The sequence below is a fragment of the Camellia sinensis genome, chromosome 3 (assembly GCF_055761805.1).
Source record: "Camellia sinensis isolate YWXY chromosome 3, ASM5576180v1, whole genome shotgun sequence".
Lineage (NCBI taxonomy): Eukaryota > Viridiplantae > Streptophyta > Magnoliopsida > Ericales > Theaceae > Camellia > Camellia sinensis.
In genome coordinates, this window is record NC_138963.1 from 68,330,994 (window position 1) to 68,351,107 (window position 20,114).

Consider the following 20,114-nt stretch of genomic DNA (forward strand, 5'->3'; position numbering starts at 1 on the left):
CACCGTCACCCACCCACCCACCCACCACCACACGCCACCCGCCACCACCACCACCACCACCCACTCACTACTACCCGCCACAGTCACCCACCCACCCACCATCACCATTCGCTACCACCCACCACCATCCGCTATCCGCCACCCACTTGCCACCACCACCCACCACCCGCCACCACCACCCACTCGCGACCATCCGCCATCCGCCACCACCACCCACCCACCCACCACCACCCGCTACCCACCACCCGCCGTCACCACTTTCCACCACCATCTTCCACCGCCACTTGCCATTTCTCACTTTTTTTTATATTTTTAAATTTTTTAAAACATTTTGTCAATTACCAAAAACGTTAGTAGTTTATGTTTTTTTAAAAATAAACAAAAAATAAACAAAAATCAATTTATAAAAATTTTGTAAATATAAACTAAAAACGTAAACGTTACCAAACAGACCCTTAATGAATGAGATGATGAAAATAAGAGAAAAGATTATTGTGGCACTAGGATTACGTAAAATATTACTTAATTTGTTAAAATTATATCGATTTTTATTAATTCACATCATTCTATCTGTTAATTATGGATTAAATTTTAAAATTTATAATTCGCTTTCTAAGCTGCTCTGCTTTGTTATAGTTTATACATATATATTTTGTAACCTCTAATGAAATATCAAAATAAAATGAGTGTGAAAGAGATTGAAGATGTAAAACTTATTATAAATTAATAGTTATATATGAAAAATATATAAAATTAGTGTTATCTACATAAAAAAATATTATTTAAATTAGTATTATATATTAAATACTTGATATTTGATTGAGAATATTTTTCAATCTGCCCCAAACCATCCAAATCGCGATTTGTCAATTTGTCATTTAATTTATAATTTTACTCTCAAACCGCTTGAATCACACTGTGCACACCCCTCATGCTAACAATTCAACCTAGATATTATGTCCTATATTAGAAATGGAAAAAGACTGCATTCGCTAGCGTAAACACATACTAGAATATTACATTTATAAGTTAACACTTTAGAAAAGAAAAAGAGAAAATTAGTAAAAAGTCCATCCCAAAGGGGTGTATGGTATTAAATTCAAGATAAAATCTTATTTGATGATAAGGACACGTCGAAAAATTGGCCGGAAAAGTCATTGTCAGCAGCAGCCAACGGCGACAAGTGATGGTGGTGAGATAGAGAAATATGTGATATTCAACAAATAGGGTGTCGAATGAATGATATGTGTCAAATTCCAATAGATAGTTAGTTTGGCGAAAATAAGTTGATTTCAACAGATAGGTTGATTTCAATTTCAACAGATAGTTATTCTTTAGCACAAATTGTGTTATTTTGGCCCAAAAAAATTAAACTTGGGCCTAGTGATCCAAAATATTCAAAAATAGATTTATAACCTGAAAGCCCAAAGTAAAACTTAAGCCTCATTTGGCAAGTGGTGATTTTAGCCAAAAAATCACTAAAAAAAATCAAAAAGTCAACAAACTATAACAAAAAGTCAAAATTTTCCTTTTATCTCTACTTTTTACACATCTTTCATAAAAAAATCAAAAAGTCATCCCAAACTTATTGATTTTTTTTACATCATATTTTAGTCAAAAAGCTAAAAAATTACTAAAAAAACTTATTCCCAAATGAGACCTTAATAAGTGTAAAACGAAAGTCAAGTAATAACATAATAGTAAATATTATTTTTTTGTTTGGTTTATGTGGAAAAAAAATAAAGTACAAAAGAAAAAAAAATACTGATAATGAAACGGTAATTATTTTATCATTGGAATGTTTGAAGTTATTTAGAGTTGCTATATAAATCTATTTTAGCCAAAAATTGGCATTTTACCATTTTACCCTAGACTTGTTTTTAGCCAAAAATCAACTTTTTAACCTTGAGAAAGAGAGGAAAGCTTGATTATGCTATGATCAAAGACATTTTCCAAAATTAGTGGTTGGATTTATTAAAAACATTTTATCGGAGAGCAATTCGGGCTTATTTGGACCACAACCAAGCTAAGAGCATGGGACTCTATACTTGTGTATGCATAGATGGTGCGTATACCAAGGCAAGTCGTGTATACGCACATGAGTTGTGCATGAACATATCCATAGGTGGTAGGGCTAGTTTTGGAAACTCAATCTTGGTGCATTTCTAAAGGGAGGCAACAAGAAAGAAGCGCTAAAACCTTAGAAGGGTTCCAGAACCTTTCCCTTTGCCTATGAAAGAGACATCTTCCCTTCCCTTTAAATGGGTTAACAACTTGAGAACTTTTAGTAAAATTTTGAAAGCCAAACACCACACCTCTTCTCTTTCCCTTGTCTTAGCTCTGAAAATATCCTACCCACAACAACTCTAGACTTCTAAAAATCTTCCCAAGGCTAAAGAATTTGAACTAACACAAAACCTTTACTTGAGGGATGCTTGCAAGCAAGAAAACTTGAGTTTTCTTGCTTTTTTCTTGAATGCTTTTCAGTTCATTGAAACCAGTGGATACGATTTGTTCTTTCCTTTAATCACGTGGGAGTGTTAGAATAGCATATCATCATGTAGATCATCATCTTTGTTAAGTTTTTCACTTTTTCTAGCATGTTTCATCTATTTCATTAGAACATCATGTTTTAGGTTTATTTTGATCATATAATAAGCATGTATGGCCCAGTTTGAATCATCATATAGTTAGTTTATATTTTCTCTTTTTATTTGTTAGTTGCTTTCTATGCATGTTCATCATTTTATAGTTTCAAACCAGGTTTAGGATCATTTTTTGTATGCATTATTGGTATGCTAGGACCATATTTATTTATGTCTTTGCATGAAAGACACTGAAAAGTGGGTATCCGAGTAAGTTTTCTTCATCCTCTCGGCATGTGTGTGCTTTTTACACTGTCTTTTTAAATAATCAAAGTCTATATGCTCTTTATGTGCAAACCTGTATATTTTGAATGATTTTCTAGGAATATTTTGTGTTTTAGTTTAGGAATATAGCCACGGATTGCTAAATCCACATTTTTATTCAAAAATCAATGTTTGAATAAAATATGTGGCTTTATTATTTTAAATTAAGATAAATGATATTCATTTTTCTTCAAATCACATAGTTCTAGGTTAGTCAAGAGATTTTAGGCTTAAAATGAATATTTGTGAATAATTATCCACTAAAATCATAAAAGAGAAAGTAAGTAGAGGCCAATCTTCGAATTAGACAAAAGAAAGTGCTATCATTCAATGACCTTCTCCTTTTGTGCTTAAGCTCCCCAAACTTAGACATTTTCTGGTTATGACGGATTGTTCCTTAACTTAGTTTTCGTTGATAAAAATTTATTAATTTGCTTTAAAAATTAAGTGGCGACTCTTTGTTCTTTACAACAAGTTTGCACAACATTTGTGTGGAAAACGGGTCTTAGACTTGAAAAAGGCATGGCGCCCACACTAGAAACCTTTTTAGGAGGCAAACAACAGTTAGTTACTAAAGGGCCATCATTAGAACCAAGACACACCTCATGGAACACTTCAGCTTGAAGGAAAAGAATTCTCCAATCCACAGTTGCCCAGGCTCTATGAAGTCTTTCCATAAAACTCTCCATACCGACTTGATTATTGGACCACGTATACAAGTTTCCTTTAAACTCGAGGTCTATCAAAGCATATTTTGAAATCATCTCCTGAAAATCTCAAATTTGGGATCTACTAAAAACCAAACCCCCTTGTTTTTCCCATATTGATGCCACTTGATTAATCCCCCACTCAAAGCCATGAGTACTAGATTTCCTTCGCCATTTGGACCAAATAACTCCATAAAGTCTTCATTTCCTTTATGAGAGGGTAATTTATATATAAAAATTGGGCCGAGCTGGGTAATGGGCCGTTGTGAGCCACAGTAAGAAGGGCGGAGTAAAAAGGGCCTTGGCGTTAGCCCAGTCCCCAAAAGGCCTTGTTGTTATCCCGGTCCAAGAGTGTTACAGGCAGCCCGGTCACCACACTCAGAGTTAGCCTGGTCGTGGCATGTTGCGGTTAGCTCGGTCTAAACACACCATGGTTTGTAGAGGAGAAGCCGAGGTAAAAGCAGTGAATGGAATAAGTTGAACTGGCTTTAGTTCGGTCTATTCTGCGGCTTAGCATAGCCATACTTACCTCGGTTATATTAGGATCCGACCATGGTAAAACTATCTCACTTGGTTTAAGCAGTGAGGGGGGTATTGAAGGATAAACATTATCTTTCAGGAATATGATTCCTAGGGAGATTCTACAGGGAGGAGAAAGAGTCCTACTAGGATTGTGCCACACGGAACCTGTAAAAGCTCACAACATCACCTATGGAGAGGTAACACAACTCTGATTCCTGAATATACAGAGCTTTTTGTCTATTTGTCTATTCTACTGACTTAGGAATCGGAGAGGTATCCGGCACACACCCGCCGGCTAGCTCACGTTTGTATTTTCAAGGAGTAAAGCGATGTCATATGGAGAAGCGTAGTCTTGATCAACAGGATTATACGAGAAGGTTTATTTCTTGCTCGTACAATTGGCGCCGTCTGTGGGAATCACAGAAAGAACAAAACCTCTTGATCAAAGTTTTCCTCGCTAGATTAGACGCAATGGCACACAATGAAGATTTGCCACAGTCCGCCATTGACGAACAAATGCCAGAAGGAAGTGGAAGGCGCGAGGTTTGCCTTCTATCCCCCCCATGGCAGACTTAGAGCCCCAGCGACAAAATCCCTAGAGGGATACAAGGGGAAGGCGGGGTAACAGCCCCCGTCGCTCATCAAGTCCTGATAGGCAGAGGCGGAGGGTCGTCCCTCAAGTTTTGGAGGATCGGGTAAAGGAACAGGACGAGTTAATCAGGAAGATAGCAGCAGACATGGAATTGATGAAGAGCCAGATAAAAAGGAAAAGGATGGCGACAGGAGAGGGACGCAAAAACAATACGCCTCCTCGCCACTCTGAAGATCGTGGTAGGCATACCACGCCATCGCATGCGGAGAGTAAAAGCCTCAGGACAGGCGACACTCAATCAAGAACTTCCAGAACTCGTTACTCCAGGATTGAGAGAACGAGATCATTGAGGTCTTACACTGAGAAAAGTACCTATCAGCCCTCACATACGCACCAGATATCATCCAGGCAAATGGAGTTGCCTAGATCGTCCGACTTACGGACTATGCTTGATGAAAGGACACAACGAAAGGAGGATGCCAGGGCACGCGACCCACACAGAATTTTAGCCCTTCAGCGGTTGGCTCCTCGAATGCACGGAAGCGTCAAGGTTGGAATGCCAATACCGCACCTTGCCTACGAACTAGCAGATAAAGCATTGGCAAGACTACATAGCTCGCCGTTCGTTCCGACGATTGAGAACGCACCATTACCCTCAGGCTTCATCCAGCCTAAATTTACCACGTACGAAGGGAAGACATACCCTTACATGCACCTGAGCCACTTTCGCCAGGTCATGGCAGTTTACCGACGAAACGAAGCTTTGATGTGCATCCTATTCCCATCCAGCCTTAGCGACCTAGGTTTAACTTGGTTCGAAAGGCTACCAAAAGGAAACATAGCCTCATGGGCGCAATTAGCGGAGGCATTCGTAACAAGGTTCAAAACGAACACCAAGACGCCAGTGGAGATCGATCAACTACTCTTCATTGACATAGGCGACAAGGAAACATTGAGATCCTACAACAGTCGTTACTAGGAGACATTCAACCAGATAGGGGACTGCCCCACCAATCTCGCCATCGCACAATACAAAAGAGGACTTCCAGTCGGAAATAGATTGAGGGATTCAATTACTATGACTCCACCTCTCACGATGGAAGCCTTGATGGAGAGAGTGCACCAACATATTCAGGTGGAGAAGGATGGCGCCCGTGCTAAGGCAAAATCTGGTGTAACAGCAACACCAGATAAGAAGACTACGGCAAAAATCAACACGGTAGAACGTCCAAGCAAGAATGGACGAGGCAGATGAGATAATGAAGAGGACCGAGATAAAAGATGGTTGAGAGTCCGTACTGCCATTACCACGGTATTCAAGAAACCAATCTATCAAATTCTCAGTGAGATATGCAATGAACCTTTCATTAAATGGCCACCTAAATTTGGAGAGGCATAGAAATACTACGACGAAAGATTTCGGTGCACCTTCCATAAGGAAAAGAGGCACCGCACTGAAAATTGCACGCCGTTGAGACAGCATCTGGAGGAGTTAGTGGCAGCTGGTCACCTGGACCGGTTCATAGAAGGAGGGACGCAGCCAGCCCCCTAAAACCACGAACATCTAGACAGAACACTGATTGACGGCCCCCCTCAAGGCGTGATAAACGTAATACATGGGTTATTCGAGCCTGAGCGAGTATGTGAGCTCAGGGGCATGATAAAGAAGGCTGAACACTTAAGGGAGGTATTAAGTGCACAGCCCACCATTAAAAAAGGAAAAACAAAGGCCACGAACGTCATGTTTTTTTTAGACAAGGACTTGGAAAGGATATATTGCCCTCACAACGATGCGCTGGTCGTCACTCTCCGCATCAAGGATTACGACGTTAAGCGAAATTTGATTGACCAAGGAAGCTTATGTGAGATAATGTACTACGAAACTTTCAAACAGTTGAAATTGAAGGACAAAGACTTGGCATCCGCCGTATCACCCCTGATTGGGTTCAACTCAATGTCAGAATGGCCAGTTGGCAAGATTAGCCTTCCGGTCAGAGCAGGAAGCATGACAAAATAAGTGAAATTCTGGGTATTGAAAGTCTCTTTCACTTACAACATAATCTTGGGAAGGACATGGTTGCACGCCATGCGATCGGTAGTGTCAACCTACCATCAAGTAATGCGGTTCCCCAACGAAGCCGGAGTAATTGAAGAGGTCTATGGAGACCAAATTATGTCCAAGCAATGCGTCGTCACAGTAAATGGCAGCCGAGCTGCCAAAGGATTTTTTCAGATGGTGGAAGAACTTGAGAGCAATGAATTGTTTGCGGATGTTGGCAAAACCGCTGAACAGAAAGCAGTGAAAGATTTGGTACAGGTAAGAATAGACGAAGAGAACCCAGATAAGTTCTTTTTGCTTGGCTCATCTATGTCCAGCACTGAGAGAATAAAGGCCATGGAATTCTTGACCTCTAACATCAAAGTGTTTGCTTGGACGCCGTATGACATGCCTAGCATTGACCCAAGCTTCATCTGTCACCAATTGAATGTCTACCAAACTGCCAGACCAATTATACAGCGCCCTCACAGATCGGCACTCCACCATGCCGAGATAGTGGCAGAAGAAGTAGAAAACCTGCTAGAAGCAGAAGCTATCAGAGAGGTGCACTACCCTAGATGGATCTCCGATACAGTAGTGATACCTAAAAAGAATGGAAAATGGCATGTCTGTGTGGACTACAAAACAGTCAACAAGACATGTCCAAAGGGCAGTTTTCCTCTACCACGAGTAGACCAACTGGTAGATCTGACGGCAGGACACAACCGTCTTGGCTTTCTTGATGCATACAGAGGGTACCATCAGATCGCCATGTATGAGCCAGACCAGGAGGTTACATCTTTTACGACGCTAAGAGGACTATATTGTTACAAGGTCATGCCCTTTGGCCTTAAGAACGCAAGGGAAACATTCCAACGGATGGTCACCAAGATGTTCAAACCATTGTTAGGCAGAACAATGGAGGCCTACATCGACGACATGGTGGTCAAGAGCAAGAATAAGAATGACCATCTCAGAGACCTAGGTGAGATGTTTCAGATCCTGAAGAAGCACAAACTACGCCTTAATGCATCTAAGTGTGCGTTCGGCGTAAGATCTGGCAAGTTCCTAGGCGTCCTGGTGACCAACCGAGGTATAGAAGCAGACCCCTCTCAAATCAAAGCAATTCAGGAATTAGAGAGACCCAACTCTGTAAAATAAGTACAGCATCTCACCGGAATGGCAGCCGCACTAAACCGGTTCATAAGTCGGTCTTCAGACAGATGTCAACCATTTTTTCAAGCATTAAAGGCCAAGTTTGAGTGGGATGAAGAATGCGACCGCGCCCTTGAAAGTTTGAAAGAAGACATGTCTTCTCCACCACTACTAGTGACCCCAATACCTGGAGAAGAACTATTTTTGTACCTGGCAGTTTCACAGCACGCAATCAACGCAGTGTTTGTCCGAGTGGAAGGAATCCAGCATCTGTCTATCTTCTATGTCAGCAAGACATTGCTGGACGCGGCAACCAGGTACTTACCATTGGAAAAATTGGCCTTAGCCTTGATAATGGCGTCAAGGAAATTGTCACATTACTTCCACGCCCACACAATAATCGCCCTCACAGCTTTTCTATTAAAAGCTCTGTTTGAGAGGGTGAACTTTTCTGGACGATTCTTGAAGTGGACAGTCGAGTTGGGACAGTTCGACATCAAGTTCCAACCCAGAACCGCCATAAAAGCCCAAGCCTTGGCAGACTTTGTCGCAGAATTCACCCCAGAAAGTCATCATATCTGCCCAGTCGACCTGACGGATACACCCGAACTAGGGTTAGAAGTCAACGCCGGAATAGCGCAACCCCTAGTGCAGGATACATAGTTAGACCCTAAGGTAGACCAGAGTAAAGTAAGGGAAAAAGAAGCAAACCATGCTACACCAGGCAAAGATTCACCAGCAAATAAAGACCTGGTACAATCAGATAATAAGGGGCAAATAGCAAGCATGGACGTGGAAGAAAACACCAGCAACACTCAAGACCCCAAGGCATCATCCGATCCCTCTACCTACTGGAAGTTATTCGCAGGAGAGATGTGGAAGCTCTTTGTAGATGGAGCATCCAACAGGCACGGAGCAGGACTCGGCATAGTCCTCATCTCACCAGATGGCCTAATAGTGGAACAAGCAGTCAACCTTAGCTTCCCAGCATCAAACAACGAGGCGGAATATGAAGCACTTTTAACAGGACTGAAATCAGCATCCTACATGAAGGCCACCGAGCTAATGGTTTACAGTGACTCACAGCTGGTGGTAAACCAAATTTCAGGTGACTACGAGGCAAAAGACGACAAGATGGCTAAGTACTAAGAATTAGTCAGAAAAGAGATCAAGAAATTTGAAGTAGTGCGGATAGAACAGATTGGTAGGGAAGAGAACAGTAGAGCGGATGAACTAGCAGGCTTTGCTTCAATGGCAGATACATCCATTCCACATCCGTTACTGATTGACTACTTACCAAGACCAAGCAATGAAGAATCGGAAGTAGAAGAAGTATGTTGCACCGAACTAGGCCCTTCATGGATGGATCCCATCATAGCATTCTTAAAAGACGACGTCCTACCAGAAGAGAAGAAAGAGGCCAACAAAATAAGAGCAAAGTTACAGCGATTTTGGCTCTCCCCATCAATGGCTTTGTACAAGAAATCCTTCACAGGACCTTATCTAAAGTGTGTCCATCCCAGCAAAGTTGAAGCGTTCTTGTTCGAGATACACGAAGGCGTATGCGGAAGCCACCAAGGAGGAAGATCATTAGCTTACAGAGCCATTTCGCAAGGATATTGGTGGCCATACATGCAAGCTGATTCAGAGAATTATGTAAAGAGGTGCGAGAAATGTCAGAAGTTCGCACACCAAATACATTAGCCAGCCAGAGAACTTTTACCATTAACTAGCTCATGGCCCTTCGCAATGTGGGGCTTGGACATAGTAAGGCCACTCCCAACAGCACCCGGCAATAGGAAGTTCTTTTTAGCAGCAACAGACTACTTCACAAAGTGGGTGGAGGCAGAAGCACTAGCATCAATAAAGGAGAAAGATGTGAAGAAGTTCGTCTGGCAGAATATCATTACTCGGTTCAGCATACCAAAAGCTCTAATATCAGACAATGGCACCCAGTTCGACAGCAAAATTTTTAGAGGCTTTTGTGAAGAGTACAAGATAGAGTTCTACAATTCTACACCGGCTTACCCCCAAGCAAACGGCCAAGCAAAAGCATCAAACAAAATTGTCTTGGATGGATTGAAGAAAAGGCTAGAAAAAGCAAAGGGCAAATGGGCTGAAGAGCTCCATCATGTTTTATGGGCTTACCGTACCACACCTCGTCGATCTACTGGGGAAACACCTTTTCCCTTGGCCTATGGAATGGAAGCAGTAATCCCATTGGAAGTCGGCCTCCTTATAATCAGAAGTGAAAATTTTGATCCAGACCCAAATGGAGAAGCCATCACCTTGGAGCTTGACCTTGTGAAAGAAAGAAGAGAAGAGCACTGGTTCACATCGCCTCATACCAGCAAGAGTTATCAAGGAAATACAACAAGACAGTGCATCCAAGACAGTTCAAAATTGGAGATTGGGTACTTCACAAAGTAATGGGAAACACTTTGGTACCCGAAGATTGCAAGTTAGGGCCCAATTGGGAAGGACCATACAAAGTGGTTGGATTAGCAGGAAAAGAGGCATACCACTTGGAAGATGAAGATAGCAAAGCCATTCTAAGGCCGTGGAACACTGTCAATCTCAAGTTATTTTATTTTTAGCTTTTCTTCCAAGTATTTGTAGTTTTTTCCTTTCTCAATAAAACAAGCAGTTTCTTTTTAGTATAGTTGTTTCCTCTGTAAAAGTTTATTTTAGTGCGTTAGGAAAATTGAAAGCATAATTGGCCGAAATAACCAACTGTGCACCCCTCCTAAGCCCAGGATAAGGATCCAGGCTGCAGGACGTTTGGCTGAAAAAACCAAACACTTTACTCTAGGTTGGCTGGAAAAACCAACTTAGAGGTTGGCTAGAATAACCAACACCCCTCCTAAGCCCAGGATAAGGATCCAGGCTGCAGGACGTTTGGCTGAAAAAACCAAACACTTTACTCTAGGTTGGCTGGAAAAACCAACTTAGAGGTTGGCTAGAATAACCAACACCCCTCCTAAGCCCAGGATAAGGATCCAGGCTGCAGGACGTTTGGCTAGAAAAACCAAACACTTTACTCTAGGTTGGCTGGAAAAACCAACTTAGAGGTTGGCTGGAATAACCAACACCCCTCCTAAGCCCAAGATAAGGATCCAGGCTGCAGGAAGGTTGGCTGAAAAAACCAACACTTTGTACTCTTCAACCCAGATAATGATCTAGGCTGAAGAGTGGTTGGCTGGAAAAACCAACACTTATTGTTCTTCAGCCAAGATAGTAATCCAGGTTGAAGACTGGTTGGCTGGAAAAACCAACACTTATTGTTCTTCAGTCGAGATAATAATCTAGGTTGAAGAGGTTGGCAACTATGGCTTGATAGATTGGAAAGCTGAAGACCGGGATAAAGTATCTCGGTAAGAGAAGGTTATACTTCATTCAGATTACAGTTAAAAAGAAAGTACCAGCATGGAAATAAACCAAGATAACAGTTGGAACAAAAGAGGATTTCATTAAGTGCAAATTGAGTACAAAAGGAGGGGCCTCAGCCCGATTACAACTTCTTGCCCAAAAGCAAAAAGACGAAAATACAGAGATTAAGCAAAAAGGTCATCTATTTCCGCATCAAGATCAACTCGGAGGCCGGTCTCATCTGGTAGCCTGGTCTCATCTGATAGTTCAGTCGTCAGATCTTCAACCACTGGCTCCAACTAAGCTGATTGAACAACAGGTTCATTAACATCGGGGGTATTGTTTGGCTCGGTCTCTTCTTCGTTATCCTCAACCTAAAGAAATTGTTGCTGAATGGCAGCAGCATACTTCGTCATCGAACCCGGGATAAAATACGGAGGAGGGTTGAAGACCTCGGTCTCTAGCCCATGACCGAGCTGTGCTACGGCCGCCCTCCATCCGCATTTAAAGAATAACTCTTTGGCCGCCTTGCATTGCTTAATGTAAAGAGCCTCCCCTTCCTTGAAACCACGGTCCTCTGCATCTTCTAACTTCTTCTCAAGCTTGGTTATCTCGGCGTTCTTTTTTCCCTCGAGCTTGGCAAGCTCGCGCAGATACTTGTCTTTTACCACGGCCACTGCCTTTTGCTTGTCTGCTTTAGCCGACCTAACAAGACCGGTCAGACGACCATTCTTAGTTTTCAGCTTAGCTATTTATTTCCTGGCCACTTCTAGTTCGGTCGTTCTTTCATTAGCCTCGGCCATGGCCTGCCTGGTGGTTTTTCGAAGTTCCAACACTCGCTTGTGAGCAATATGGTTCTTCTGTATGGCCTACAAAAGGATGGAAAGAAACTTTTTAAGTACGACAGAGCGAAAAGTTGTAAGAATTTGAAAGATAAGTAAGAGAGCTACTTACCAGCACCATGGATTTTGTGGATGAGCGAAGTGCTTTTAGCTCGGTTAGGTGGTCGTGGTGCTCCATGTCAGGTGGAAGGCAAACACTTTTGGCCAGATTGAAGACCATTAGGTGATCTTTTTCAGAGACCACTGAATCAGTATCCCGTATAGCACGGTTCTGACAAGTGATCTTTGGAGCCCACTTGGAAGAACTAGCCCAGTTAGAGCGCTCCGGTTGTGGGCTTGGTGGAGGGCTTGGTGGAGGAATGGTATCCTCTTCATCAACAAGGCGTGGCTCGGTTATGGAAGCCCGAGTACGCTTGTTTGGATGAGATGAAGAGGGTTGATGGGTCGGTAAGGCCACCACGGTCTCTTGTGGTTGGCTTGCTGGTGGTACCTCGGCTTGGTTTGTTTCGGTCAGAAGGGCCCTCACAGCTCATTTCTTGGCCATCTCTTGCTCCGCGGTTAGAGGGATCAATCTAATTTGGGGCAAGTTTGGGTCTGGTTCGGGCGAGGCTTCCAATAAGAAGTCAGTTACCTTGGTCTTCCATTTGCCACTATATCGGTAGGTCAGGTGAAAGTCCAATAGCTCGGTCCAACTACGGTTTAGATATCACAGGGTGGCGCGAAGTATATTCAAGTTGGGGTAGCTGTATTAGGACTTGAGGAAGTTCAAATCTGCATAAAAGAAGGCAACAGTTAGTGCAGTTTAAGATGAGAAAATCAAAGTAAACAAAGGCATAGTATGAAGCCGAGGTGACTCTACCGGCTATATCCTTATTCCAATTTATTCTGTCACCAGGGATCTGGGCCTGTTGGTCCTCAAAATTTCCAGATATCCAGAGGAAGTCATCATCGTTTACGTCTTTATCCAGGGTATTCTTTATTATCTTTTCACGCCGGTGTCTTATTCTTAAATAATAGACCCATCCATCTTCGGCGGAGCCTATAGAATGTTGATGGAAGAGCTTGGCTAAACCGAGATTAAGGCCAGCCCGGCGGTTTAGCTCGGCAATACCATTTATTATACGGTAAGAATTGGTGGAAAGTTGGGTTGGGCAAAGGTTGGTCTGCCTAAGGAATTCACAAAGAAGAGGCTGTACAGGGAATCTTAGTCCGGTTTCTACTATGAACTGAAGGGTAAAGGGAACGAAGCCGTGTTTTCCCCATGGTATGATGTCCAGGTCAGCTAAGATGAGATGGACATCATCAGGGATGTTATAATCCTTTCGGAATTCGGCCATGGCACCTGGTGAGTTAACTAAAAACCTATACTTTTCCATTTGTGGTTTAAGTTATGAATAAATTAAACTGGAGTGTTAGCTCGGTCGAAGAATGATGCTGAGTAGCTCGGTTGAGCGCTCAAAGCAGTGCCTGGGCAACCTAAGTCTGCAACGCGAAAAACAAAGGTGTTAAGCACAGATCGTTGGACCGTGCTAAAAGAAATAAAAGCAAGATAAATTGAGTCCTAGCTCGGTTTTGAGCAAGGTGTTTGTTAGCCCGGCTGAGCCTCTAGGGGCAGCGTTCTTAGTTCGGTCAGGACTAAGAGGCTGGTTTTAGTCCCAAGCTGTAGCTCGATCGTGGTTGAGGCTTTGAAGCGCGCTATTACGCAGACCTAGTACGGTTCGATAGCTCGGCTAATTGAATCAAAAAGTGGTTCGACTTGTTAAAACTACTGGAATGGCATGAAGTGTTAGTTCAGTTGGTTAGTCTGGCTAGACTGACATCAGCTACAAACAACTTCCTAGTTCGGTTACATTGTGATTTTGGATCAGATACAGTGTTTTACAGATTGTTTCATGAATACTAGTGGTTCTTACAAGGTTTTTCTCAGAAAACGCAAGGCAAAGCAAAAAATGGAGAAAATGTGTTTTGTAAAAACACACAAACAATATGTTGTGGATTATAAAAACAAGTGTGAAAATAACAAAAAGAGAACAGATGTAGCTTACTATGTCGAAGAGGAAGGAACTGGAAAATGGAAATGGCACCAGAAGCAAGAACACAAAGCTTTTTTCAGTTGTAGGTCGAAAAACGATGATAGCTCATGAGAAAGAGGGAGAAGAGTGTGAATAGTAAAGTGGTGGATTCAAAACCTTAGGGTTTGTTTTAGTGAAAGGCCCAAGCTTTGGGCGGGACTGTTCAAAAAACACGGAGTACGAAGGAGGCGTGACAGCTGCATTGGGCCAATTAGAGTGTGCCACATGTCCTTGGAATGAGAAGCGATTTAGTTGTTGCGATTGAAGAGACGCTTTTAGCCGGACAGTGTTGTAGCTCAGTTGAAAAACTAAAGTTTTTTAGCTCGGTTGGGAGGCTAAAACTTTTTAGCTCGGCGGGTAACGGGTAATCCCTATCATATTGTGCAGATGGAATTAAGGGGCAATTGAGAGGGTAATTTATATATAAAAATTGGGCCGAGCTGGGTAATGGGCCGTTGTGAGCCACAGTAAGAAGGGCGGAGTAAAAAGGGCCTTGGTGTTAGCCTGGTCCCCAAAAGGCCTTGTTGTTATCCCGGTCCAAGAGAGTGTTACAGGCAGCCCAGTCACCACACTCAAAGTTAGCCCGGTCGTGGCATGTTGCGGTTAGCTCGGTCAAGACCTTGCTATTTCTTAACTCGGTCTAAACACACCATGGTTTGTAAAGGAGAAGTCGAGGTAAGAGCAGTGAATGAAATAAGCTGAACTGGCTTTAGTTCGGTCTACTCTGTGGCTTAGCATAGCCATGCTTACCTCGGTTATATTAGGATCCGACCATGGTAAAACCATCTCACTTGGTTTAAGTAGTGAGGGGGGTGTTGAAGGATAAACATTATCTTTCAGGAATATGATTCCTAGGGGGATTCTACAGGGAGGAGAAAGAGTCCTACTAGGATTGTGCCACACGGAACCTGTAAAAGCTCACAACATCACCTATAGAGAGGTAACACAACTCTGATTCCCGAATATATAGAGCTTTTTGTCTATTTGTCTATTCTGCTGACTTAGGCATCGGAGAGGTATCCGGCACACACCCGCCGGCTAGCTCACGTTTGTATTTTTAGGGAGCAAAGCGACGTCGTACGGAGAAGCGTAGACTTGATCAACAGGATTATACGAGAAGGTTTATTTCTTGCTCGTACACTTTCTAATTGGCAAACCATAAATAAAATAAGCAACCCAATCCATCCCTTCATGGCAAGAAATCACAGACTTGATATTCTTGAATTTGAAATGGACATCTAACTGAATTGCATCCATCCACCACAGAACTATACCTCCTGAAAGCCCATACGGCTCGTCATACCACTTATTAGGAAAATAGACACTTTGTCTAAGCTTCTCTAATTTTGCCTACTTATTATTGGTTTCCATCAAAAACATGATCACGGGACGATGGTTTGTTTACAATCCTCGTAAGATCTGGACTGCGAGAGGTCATCCCAACCCCTGACAGTTCCAACTAACAATCAACATAACTCTTGTGGCTACTTTGGGTCAGCCATTACCACCCGTTTGTCTGAATTCACCCCATCACTAAATGGAAAGGTACTTAAGACCTAAGAATAGCAATCTTCTGCATCAATAGAAACAAACCCCATTGGAATTGAGCCATTTGGTGAGCCTCCTTCTTCCATAGTTGAAGTTTGGATAGCCACATCAAACAGACTTTCCTTCCTTAGTCGTTCCACACACCTGTACCCTTGCTTCAACCGCCTTTAAACTTCTCTTCGACTCATTTACACCCATAGTGAACTGGAGGCCAAGTACCCCAGGATCAGGTTCTTCTTCAGCCCCTTTTAAGGAGTTTAGTCTGATGACCCTCAAAAAATTCCTCAGATAATTTTCGTTTCAGAGTTAAGCCTTGAAAAACATTCGAGATACAAGCATCAAAGATACCAGATTGTGGGCTAATAATGAGAGGACTACCTAACTGGCAAACCCCATCCAGTCTAACTAAGTCCTAATTAAACTTGTGGGCTACCTTGTTTAGAGACCCCGAAGAAAGGAGTGGGTTGTCAACAAGTTCCGTAACAAAGTAACTAGGACTTGAGCCGAACACGTTATTGATAGGTTTAGATATTGGCTCAGATTGCTCCCCCACTATTTCACAAATTTGAATAGGTCCAAAATGTTTCAAAGAATTCACATTTAGACCAGGGTTAGGCCCACTCACTTGTAAATGAGTCATCTCATAATTATCTTCCACCTTATTTCCCAAAGAAAGTTTTGGAATTGTTGTAGGGCCACATGCTAACCCCTCATCGCTACGAGTCTGGATCCCCTCCTTAGCTTTTCTCCTTCATTTCCTCCATACAACAGCTGAGATTAGCCGTTGCATATCCAACAGCTATTAAAAAAAAAATTGAAATTGAAATTAGCCAATTTCCCGACCAAAAGCTATACAGCTTATACAGGCTATACAGTAACTATACACTCTCTCTCAGCCTCACACTCACCCCCTTCTCCTCTACCGAACCCACCCTCACCGGTGACCCAATCCCAGCAGCGACCTACTGTCGACGGTTACCCACTCCCGACAACGACCGATCGAGATGTCTACTTCGCCAACTAGAGCCATCACGCTCTTCTCCTCCACCTGACCGAACCCTCATTCTCTCTGCCCTTACGTCGCGAACCCATTGCTCTGTTGTGAGCAAACCAGTCTAACGTCAATCATCCACAGGTTAGTCTTCATTTTTGAAACTAAAATTTGTCTCTACAATTTTATTTTTTATTTTTTGTCTTGAAGCTTTTTAAAGACATTCCTTTTTTTATTTATTTATCCATGTAAAGACTTTCTTTTTTGTTAGATTTTGCAAATCTGCTACTGGTGTGTGTGTTTAAGATTTAATTCATTGAGGCTTCCTCTGTTGAAAACTACTATAAAAAAAAAAAAAAAAAAATTTACAGATATTTCCACAGATTAGTCTTTTATTTTTGAAATTGAAATTTGTCTCTACATTTTTTTTTCTTGAAGCTTCGTAAAGACAATCCTTTTTTTTTTTAATTTATCCATGTTGCTGAAATGTTGCTGAAAGTGTTGTCCCTCTGTTGCTAAAAGTGTTGTCCCTCTGTTGCTGAAATGTTGCTCAAAGTGCTGTCCCTTTGTTGCTGAAATGTTGCTCAAACTGTTGTCCCTTTGTTGCTGAAATGTTGTTTTTTTTTTATGTTGCTGAAATTGTTGTAAACATGTATGAAGTTAATTTTGTTCTTGTTTTGTGTGTGAACATGTATGAGGTTGAATTTGGTGTGAATAGATTAATGTTGGAGGTTGAAACTTGCTGTGAAATTGAATAGATTATGATGGAGGTTGAAATTGAAATTTGGTGTAAATATATTAATGTTGGTGTGAAACCATCCCTGTGAATTTGGCACATTTCACTTATAAGATTTTGGTGCACACTGTCAATCCACAATATACATTGTCCATAAAAGTCTACTACTATAAAAAATAATATATAGTTAGGTTCATTAAAAAAAATATTAGATTTTGGTGCACTTTGTGACTTTTGATGCACCCTTCCTTTCAAGAAATAAGATCTGAGATAGATATGCAAATGCATATCTTGAGATAGATATGCTGTTTAGGTTCATGTTAAGCACTGCATCAGTTGCGTTCATTCCAAATCAAACACTGTCATAGAATGTGTTGAAATTGGGCTGAAATGTGTGTGTTATGGCTTGTATTTACAGTGGAAATGTTCCACATTTTGTTAACTGTTGTTGTGCCAAAGGTTGTTGTTCATGTTCCTGAAAAAGTTGCTGAAATTGTTAATGTAAATGGCTTGTTGCTGAAATTTAGTGTGTGTTGAAATTTTGTTGCTGAAATTGAGAGGCAAATTTATAAATCTGGCTTTGGGCTGTGATAGAGTCCGGACAGAAGGGGGCCGAGTATGTTTTGGGCCAAACTAACCTGGCTTGTTCAGAGGCGGTCTTGCTCTGTCGAGGCCCAAGACCATGTTGGGGCCGAGCTACTTGGGCTTGTCTATGCCCAGAGTCGGTCTTGCTCGGCCGAGGTTCAAGCTCCGTGTTTGGGCCGAGCTCACTTGGCCGAGATGGTCTCCTGCCAACCCGGGTTTCATGGGTCGCACGTTTAGCTCGGCGGGAAGGCCTTCTGTTCACCTGCTCGACCTGTCTTGACCTCGGCTCTACTGGAATACTACTGAGCTCGATTGCTATGGAGCTCGGCGAGCGGATTACCCGGACTTGTCACGCAGCCCGGTCGTGTGAGGCCCAGGTGATGCCGCCGGGCTGCCGAGTTCCCGCTAATGTTGTCTGGCGGTTTGGTTAAGTGGTGTTAGCTGGATTTGTGCTGACAGATGGGAGAGCAGCTCCATGTGTCAACAGACTAATGGAAGCAGAATTGAACGCAGAAAGTATATAAGCATGACTGCGTCCCCCATGCTGGGGATGGAACATCATTTGGTGAGAAACACTCATTGTGATATATCTCTCTTCCTCTCTCTCTTCCAGGATGTGTGCTAACTTGACCGTCGGAGGGGTTTTCTGGCCAAACACCGCAAAGTAGCTCACCGCTGTTGTGTTCGCAGGTCGATCGGATAGACAAGGAGCTTGGACGAAAGGAGTACGGGCTCCGCGAAATATTTGCTCCCCGTACAATTGGCGCCGTCTATGGGAACACTTTATAGACAAAACCTTATCTTCCACGCTCATCTGATCGCCTTCCATGGCGAACAACGACAAAATACCATTGTCCGCCATCAACGGTGTTACCCCGGAGTCAACCAGACGGATAGACGAACTCCCCGCCGTTCCAAACATGGCGGACCTGGAGACTTCCCTAGGTGGACATTCCAGAGACGCGTGTGATAAGTGCGCTAGAAGTTTTGGTCACTCACGGAGCCCAGACGGACACCGGCGGCAAAGAGAATCGCCCGCTAGACGTCTGGAGCACAAGTAAAGGGACCAAGACGCCGTCATCTGGAGAATGGCGGCGGAGATGGAAGCTCTCAAACGACATGTTAAAGAGAAGGGTGTTGCTGGAGCGGGAGACCACAGTGAGCACACCCAACCATGCCGTTCAGGCATTCAGAGCCAGCGGCACACTCCCTCCCTTTCTATCACCAGAAGTTACAGGGTTGGAGATTCCGACGCACCTGTAGAGAAATCTAGCGAGCAAGATAGTACCTATCAACCCTCACGTCCAGTGACGACGTCAAGACATTCCTACTCCGCTTGCTCGGAGGATTTGCGGGTAGTTTTGAAGGAGCTGGCTCGCCGACGAGAGACTCAAAGGGTGCCGGCCCTCCAGCGGCTATCTTACGGGGGTCACGCCAGCGAAGAGGTCATAATGCCACCACCCCGCCCAGCAGCGCCTCTCCTTCTAGACACAGATTTGGAGAGGCTGAATGCCACCCCCTTCTCCCTTGAGATAGAAACCACACCGCTCCCTGCGGGCTTTCACCAGTCCAAGTTTACGCTCTACGACGGAAAGACCGATCCATACATGCATGTAAGCCATTTCCGGCAGGTCATGGCCGGACATAGGCGCAATGACGCTCTTATGTGCCTTATCTTCCCGTCGAGTTTGGGCGGGCTGGGCTTGAAATGGTTTGAGAGGCTGCCGAAGGGAAGCATCGAAAGGTGGCCGCAGTTGGTGGAAGCTTTTGTGACTCGTTTCAAGACCAACACTAAAACGCCAAAGGAGGTGGACCACCTTCTCAGTGTCAAAATGGAGTCGAGCGATACACTCAAGGCATACAACTCCAGATACTGGGAACCTTCAATGAGATTTTAGATTGCCTGCTCAACCTGGCAATCACCCAATATAAGCGCGGTCTCTCGGTCAGACATTGGTTGCGAGACTCGCTTACCATGAACCAGCCGACATCCATAGGCCAACTAATGCAGCCCATTAATGAGCACATCCGAGTAGAGGATGATGTGG

At 43.1% G+C, this 20,114-nt stretch overlaps 1 pseudogene across 1 annotated transcript in view; it reads right to left on the bottom strand.

Annotated features, from left to right (window-relative positions):
• Window positions 1-18,988, bottom strand: part of LOC114263215 (potassium transporter 1-like) — a 32,890-nt pseudogene extending 13,902 nt beyond the window's left edge. Inside the window, exon 1 of the transcript XR_014363350.1 lies at window positions 18,863-18,988. The product of XR_014363350.1 is annotated as a potassium transporter 1-like (transcript). The remainder of the gene's footprint in view (window positions 1-18,862) is intronic.
• Between the last annotated feature and the right edge of the window lie 1,126 nt (window positions 18,989-20,114).